Source organism: Stegodyphus dumicola, chromosome 7 (genome assembly GCF_044657685.1).
Source record: "Stegodyphus dumicola isolate Sdum_Otavi_A_Nest chromosome 7, ASM4465768v1".
Classification (NCBI taxonomy): Eukaryota; Metazoa; Arthropoda; class Arachnida; order Araneae; family Eresidae; genus Stegodyphus; species Stegodyphus dumicola.
The window spans coordinates 140,841,565-140,848,867 of NC_140774.1; the positions used below are offsets into that span (position 1 = coordinate 140,841,565).

Consider the following 7,303-nt stretch of genomic DNA (forward strand, 5'->3'; position numbering starts at 1 on the left):
ACGTCAACTTTTTATTTAAACTACTAAATTTATTTTTGAAAAGCAAGTATTTATACTATCAAATGAAAGTTAATAAGATCATCTTGTATGTGTGCACATGGTGTAGTGGTTATCACATCCGCCTAACACGCGGAAGGTCCCAGGTTCGAAACCTGGTGGGTACAACCCTAAGTTTTTAAATGACAGTGCTAATTTTTCTTTTGAAAAGCAAGTATTTATATTTTGAACTGAATGTGTATAATAGAGCATTAATTTAATTTTTAGAAAGCAAGTGTTTATATTTTTAACTGACTGGGGATACATCTAACACGTGCACTCATGATGTAGTGGTTATCACATCCGCTTAACACACGGAAAGTCCCATGTTCGGAATGTGGTGGGTGCAACTCTAATTTTTTTTAATAATTTTTAGAGTGTTCCTCAGATTTTCGCGCACAAGCCGTTATCATTTAAACTCACCGTAGATATGAAGTTAATAAACTTATATAAAGAAATGACTTCGAAATTTGAAAATGCACTTACGTTTATATAAAATTTCAGATTTACCTCTTTTAAGCTCGAAATTAGTTTTATTGTCCTTTCCGTTAACCGTCGAAATCCGGTTTCATCGATATTCTAGCTATAATTTGTTATAAGATAGATCTGAGAAGTATATAATTTTTTAAGCTGCTTGCATATCGCCAGTCAACAGTAACTGAAGAAGCCTAAACGACAAGTGTGCTGTCAGTCATCAGTCACCGAAGCTATCCGAACTGTCAGCGATCGGTGACTGACTTCACACTTGACGTGTTAATATCGTAAATAATAAAGACTGGCCCAATTGCATATAAAAATACCAGATAAGCGTATAGAAATTAATCGAGGTAATATTTTAAAATCGATAAATTAGAGGATTTTAAGAAGCATTTAAGCAATTTTTGTGCCAAAACTCGCAAATGAATTTCGGAAAAAAATTCTATTAAACTACCACAACTTTTTTTTTTTTTTTTTAAAAAATTATCTCTTATCAAATAAATTTTTGTGAAGTTTTTAAAAACTTACTTTAGGGACCAAGTTCTTAAACACTGAAAATAAATTAATTTGTTTAATTTTTCACATCCATGGGAAAATACCGCATTGAATAAAATATTAATAACTGAAAATTCCTGTAATATACAGATACATATGATAATAATGTTCGTAATAATTAATGTTACATACAATCTGAAGTACCCGACGTTGCTTGTGGTTTACGCAGAGTGAAAAGGCTTCATTTATGGGGATGGGGAAAGTTTTTCGAGATTTCACGTAAACAGCAATGTTCTGGTTCAAGATGAATTCTATAAAATTTTACCAGGCTTCAACTGTATTGTTGTAGAACTAACTGCACGGCTCCCTGTAATGGTTTTAGTAAGAACTGATACTTGCTTTGTTATCGGTTATGTCGTTTTAGTCCAAAGGGGCAATTTGTTCCCCAGAAGGACTCTTAATTTTGTTTTGGGATTTTCGTTGGTTCATTGAAAATGTCGGTTCACTTTTCAAATTATTGCCACCAAATATTAGAGCCCTTAATTATATTTAAAGAACTTACATGATGAAGAATCTGCATGAATGTATATATGATTGCATTGTGCTAAGGCAACGGTAGTTAGAGCCATTAAATTTTGAATATCGTACGTTTCCACCTGAATATGGCATCTGAAAGCCCAAATTTGGAATCTGTTTTTTATCGATTTCATATTTTGTAACACTTTAACGAGTTTTTGATTAACAAACTCAACGATTTCAAAGCGAGCAATGGCAGCACTGTATGGGGGGGGGGGAATATCATGCGCACGAGACTGTGTAGTGGAAATTCTAAAGATATGCTCATTTTAAAATTATTTTGCGTTATTGTTGTTGAACTGAATTTTATGGTTTTAGTGAGAAGAATATGATATTTAATATATTAAGGTAATACAGAAATCGTTAAAAACGCCCCTTTGGCGTACAGAATTTTCCTTAATTTTGTATTTTTTTTTTTTTTAATTTCTCCCCCCTCCGCAAATGAGCTTTCCGAAAATCTTCGTCCATCTCTACCACTTTCTTCTCCGTTTCTGAAAGATTCGTAAAAAAAGAGATTTTAGAGAAGCCCTTTAATCTTCTACAAAAATCTTCTACAGTCTACACTGTTCTCATCAGGAAAAACATAAGAACATGGCGCCCTCTACCAGTGTTAGTAAGAACTAAAAAAGGGAACGCAAGTTTGATGTGACTGTTGAGATTAGTGATGCGATTTCAAATTTGAAACTATGTAGAAAGCATTAATTTTTATATTCGTTAAAAAATTAAAAATTTTTCACTTAGCATTATGATTTTCACTGATAGCGAAAACTCAACAACGGCGACCTGAACCTACAATGAATGTCAAATTCTTTGAGTATTGACTCCGTAGGGTGATTTTCCGAAATCTTTTAATTTCTTACAAATTTCTTCGAAATCTTATAAATCTTAATAACTTCCTTTGGTTATGAATGTGAACTTCGCAAAATTTCTTCAAGATCGTGATAAATCGTAATCTTTCTATAAATTACGCGCACACAAACAAACAAACGGACACTCTTCTTTGTATATATAGAGAAAAATGATTTTAATGAAATCTGTTAGTGTAATTTTTTATATAGAAATTAATAACAATTTAAATGAACTTTTGCTTACTGCTTTTAAATTTCTTAATTTGTTAAATTATAACAGAATAAATTTGAATGAAAAAAATGAAATATCCCCACTTTGTTGAACGACAACTTACTGATGCATGGAAGATAATATTTTAATTCGGATAGAGGCAACACATATTTCTCTTAAATCCCTGAATGTTTATTAAATTCGTTTAACGTTTTGGCGAGTGGTAACACACTTCTTTTAAATTGCCGAGTATTTTGATTAATTTTGTAACAGAAATATCTTGCACTTTGCAAAGTGGCAACGCAAAGCTTTTATATCCCTGAGTTTTCAACCAAAAGTTCGATAAATTAGCGTAAAATATATGTATGCTAGTAAATCCCGATTTTTCAATGAATCAAATAATACTTTAAATGAAAATCACCAGTAAACGTACCTGTGTCGTGTAAAACGTCCAATCCTTGTTTTCAGTCCCCTAATGATTTGTCTCGAATGCCTTTACTGATAACTGATACTAATGCTAACCCTACCTAATGCTTAACCTTTTCGCGACAGCGCACCTTTGTTTAAGATGCTCGTGCGGGACGAAAGAGAATCGAAGGTAGTCACCGTACAGGACGGATTTTTTGCATCGCTAAGCCTAATTTTAAAACAAAAATGAGAAAAACAAAAGTTTCGCTTCTAGCATCGTATTTTTTGGTATCATTTTAGATTATTACTTGAGCTCTTATATATGTTAAAATTAGCCCTTAAAACATTTTTTCTTTATTTTACACGAAAATAGACTTAACCCCTTCGCGCCGACTGTCACGTATACGTGCCAGCAACGAACGCACTTATCTACCGGCCGACACGCAGGCGTGCCAGAGAAAAGTTGCGTTTTCTACCGAATGTCACGTATTTGTGCCAGTACCTTGGAACGTTTTTCAAACTATAATTTATGCCACAAGATGGCACTGTATGTCCATATGGTTTCAGATACATGTACATTAGACATTCTACTCGAAATGAGAGAAGCATGACTCACGTACACGTGTTTTTTATTATATAAACAAATGGGGAACTAAATGTTTCCGAATGGCGTGATTTATGACGTCTCTTTAAATTGCACTTTATTCGCACGTGGTAGTTGTTTATTGTAAGTAGAAGTTTTATATGCGGTAAAGTGTCGAGTATTTCGGTTTACAGTTCAGTTTTTAGAAAATAATTAGATCTTGTTAGACGTGAATTCTTTCTGTTTTTACCGTTTCAATGTCGAAGCGTCGAAAATGTTTAACAGAGCATGAAATAGCAGAAATGATGCAAAATATTTCAGATATTGATTCTGAAATTTTGATATTCTGATATTGATTCTGAAAAATTAACTGAAAGACATTTTCCAAAACTTTGTTCAGGAGAGACTGATAAGAAAATGAGACGACGGTGCTTCGTTTGTTCACATTCCCGGAAAAATCCTCCAAAACGGCAAATGAATTATTACGAGTTCAAGGAATGTAACGTAGGACTGTGTGTAGATCCCTGTTTTAAAATTTTTCATACGAAAAGAGAATTTTAAGTAATATATTTAGTTTTCAGATATATAATGTTAAAAGTCATAAAATGGTGAGTAATTAAAATAAAATGTGTAAAATATGCATTTAAACAAGAAATAAGGTAATTAAAGTATATATATATAAATATCTATAAAGCATAAGCCGTTTAAATACTCTATAGAGCATTATTAAACAATGCGTTGATACTTCGGAAATTTCATGGATTTAGGCTTAGTAATAAAAAAGCCCTCGGCCTTGGAGAGACGCTCGGGGAAGACACTGCCGGCCTCCGCGATAAGCGCGCGTTTTCGCTACCCGGCTCGAAGGGGTTAAAAATTGCTTATCTTCTAAAATAATTTTCGGAAGCGCTATTCAAATTATTCCAAAGTTTTAATTGATAAAATCCATCAATACACTTTAAAATTAATAAAAAGAACACAATAAACTTTTTAATTGACAGTACTAAATTTACTTTTGAAAAGCATGTATTTGTACTATGAAATGATTGTTAATAAGAACATTTCGCATGTGTACCCATGGTGTAGTGGTTATCACATCCGCCTAACACGCGGAAGGTCCCAAGGTCCCAGGTTCGAAACCTGGTGGGTACAATCTCAACTTTTTATTTGACAATACTAAATTTATTTTTGAAAAGAAATATTTATACTTTGAAATGATTGTTAATAAGAACATCTCGCATGTGTACCCATGGTGTAGTGGTTATCACATCCGCCTAACACGCGGAAGGTCCCAGGTTCGAAACCTGGTGTGTACAACGTCAACTTTTTATTTAAACTACTAAATTTATTTTTGAAAAGCAAGTATTTATACTATCAAATGAAAGTTAATAAGATCATCTTGTATGTGTGCACATGATGCAGTGGTTATCACATCCGCCTAACACGCGGAGGGTCCCAGGTTCGAAACCTGGTGGGTACAACCCTAAGTTTTTAAATGACAGTGCTAATTTTTCTTTTGAAAAGCAAGTATTTATATTTTGAACTGATTGTGTATAATAGAGCATTAATTTAATTTTTAGAAAGCAAGTGTTTATATTTTTAACTGACTGGGGATACATCTAACACGTGCACTCATGATGTAGTGGTTATCACATCCGCTTAACACACGGAAAGTCTCATGTTCGGAATGTGGTGGGTGCAACTCTAATTTTTTTTAATAATTTTTAGAGTGTTCCTCAGATTTTCGCGCACAAGCCGTTATCATTTAAACTCACCGTAGATATGAAGTTAATAAACTTATATAAAGAAATGACTTCGAAATTTGAAAATGCACTTACGTTTATATAAAATTTCAGATTTACCTCTTTTAAGCTCGAAATTAGTTTTATTGTCCTTTCCGTTAACCGTCGAAATCCGGTTTCATCGATATTCTAGCTATAATTTGTTATAAGATAGATCTGAGAAGTATATAATTTTTTAAGCTGCTTGCATATCGCCAGTCAACAGTAACTGAAGAAGCCTAAACGACAAGTGTGCTGTCAGTCATCAGTCACCGAAGCTATCCGAACTGTCAGCGATCGGTGACTGACTTCACACTTGACGTGTTAATATCGTAAATAATAAAGACTGGCCCAATTGCATATAAAAATACCAGATAAGCGTATAGAAATTAATCGAGGTAATATTTTAAAATCGATAAATTAGAGGATTTTAAGAAGCATTTAAGCAATTTTTGTGCCAAAACTCGCAAATGAATTTCGGAAAAAAATTCTATTAAACTACCACAACTTTTTTTTTTTTTTTTAAAAAATTATCTCTTATCAAATAAATTTTTGTGAAGTTTTTAAAAACTTACTTTAGGGACCAAGTTCTTAAACACTGAAAATAAATTAATTTGTTTAATTTTTCACATCCATGGGAAAATACCGCATTGAATAAAATATTAATAACTGAAAATTCCTGTAATATACAGATACATATGATAATAATGTTCGTAATAATTAATGTTACATACAATCTGAAGTACCCGACGTTGCTTGTGGTTTACGCAGAGTGAAAAGGCTTCATTTATGGGGATGGGGAAAGTTTTTCGAGATTTCACGTAAACAGCAATGTTCTGGTTCAAGATGAATTCTATAAAATTTTACCAGGCTTCAACTGTATTGTTGTAGAACTAACTGCACGGCTCCCTGTAATGGTTTTAGTAAGAACTGATACTTGCTTTGTTATCGGTTATGTCGTTTTAGTCCAAAGGGGCAATTTGTTCCCCAGAAGGACTCTTAATTTTGTTTTGGGATTTTCGTTGGTTCATTGAAAATGTCGGTTCACTTTTCAAATTATTGCCACCAAATATTAGAGCCCTTAATTATATTTAAAGAACTTACATGATGAAGAATCTGCATGAATGTATATATGATTGCATTGTGCTAAGGCAACGGTAGTTAGAGCCATTAAATTTTGAATATCGTACGTTTCCACCTGAATATGGCATCTGAAAGCCCAAATTTGGAATCTGTTTTTTATCGATTTCATATTTTGTAACACTTTAACGAGTTTTTGATTAACAAACTCAACGATTTCAAAGCGAGCAATGGCAGCACTGTATGGGGGGGGGAATATCATGCGCACGAGACTGTGTAGTGGAAATTCTAAAGATATGCTCATTTTAAAATTATTTTGCGTTATTGTTGTTGAACTGAATTTTATGGTTTTAGTGAGAAGAATATGATATTTAATATATTAAGGTAATACAGAAATCGTTAAAAACGCCCCTTTGGCGTACAGAATTTTCCTTAATTTTGTATTTTTTTTTTTTTTAATTTCTCCCCCCTCCGCAAATGAGCTTTCCGAAAATCTTCGTCCATCTCTACCACTTTCTTCTCCGTTTCTGAAAGATTCGTAAAAAAAGAGATTTTAGAGAAGCCCTTTAATCTTCTACAAAAATCTTCTACAGTCTACACTGTTCTCATCAGGAAAAACATAAGAACATGGCGCCCTCTACCAGTGTTAGTAAGAACTAAAAAAGGGAACGCAAGTTTGATGTGACTGTTGAGATTAGTGATGCGATTTCAAATTTGAAACTATGTAGAAAGCATTAATTTTTATATTCGTTAAAAAATTAAAAATTTTTCACTTAGCATTATGATTTTCACTGATAGCGAAAACTCAACA

The 7,303-nt window shown here is 33.0% G+C and overlaps 1 non-coding gene across 1 annotated transcript; it reads left to right on the forward strand.

Moving 5' to 3' along the window:
* The first annotated feature begins 4,874 nt into the window (after positions 1-4,874).
* On the forward strand, positions 4,875-4,947 carry TRNAV-AAC (transfer RNA valine (anticodon AAC)). Its single transcript has one exon. It is a non-coding gene; the product is annotated as a tRNA-Val (tRNA).
* The last annotated feature ends 2,356 nt before the right edge of the window (positions 4,948-7,303 follow it).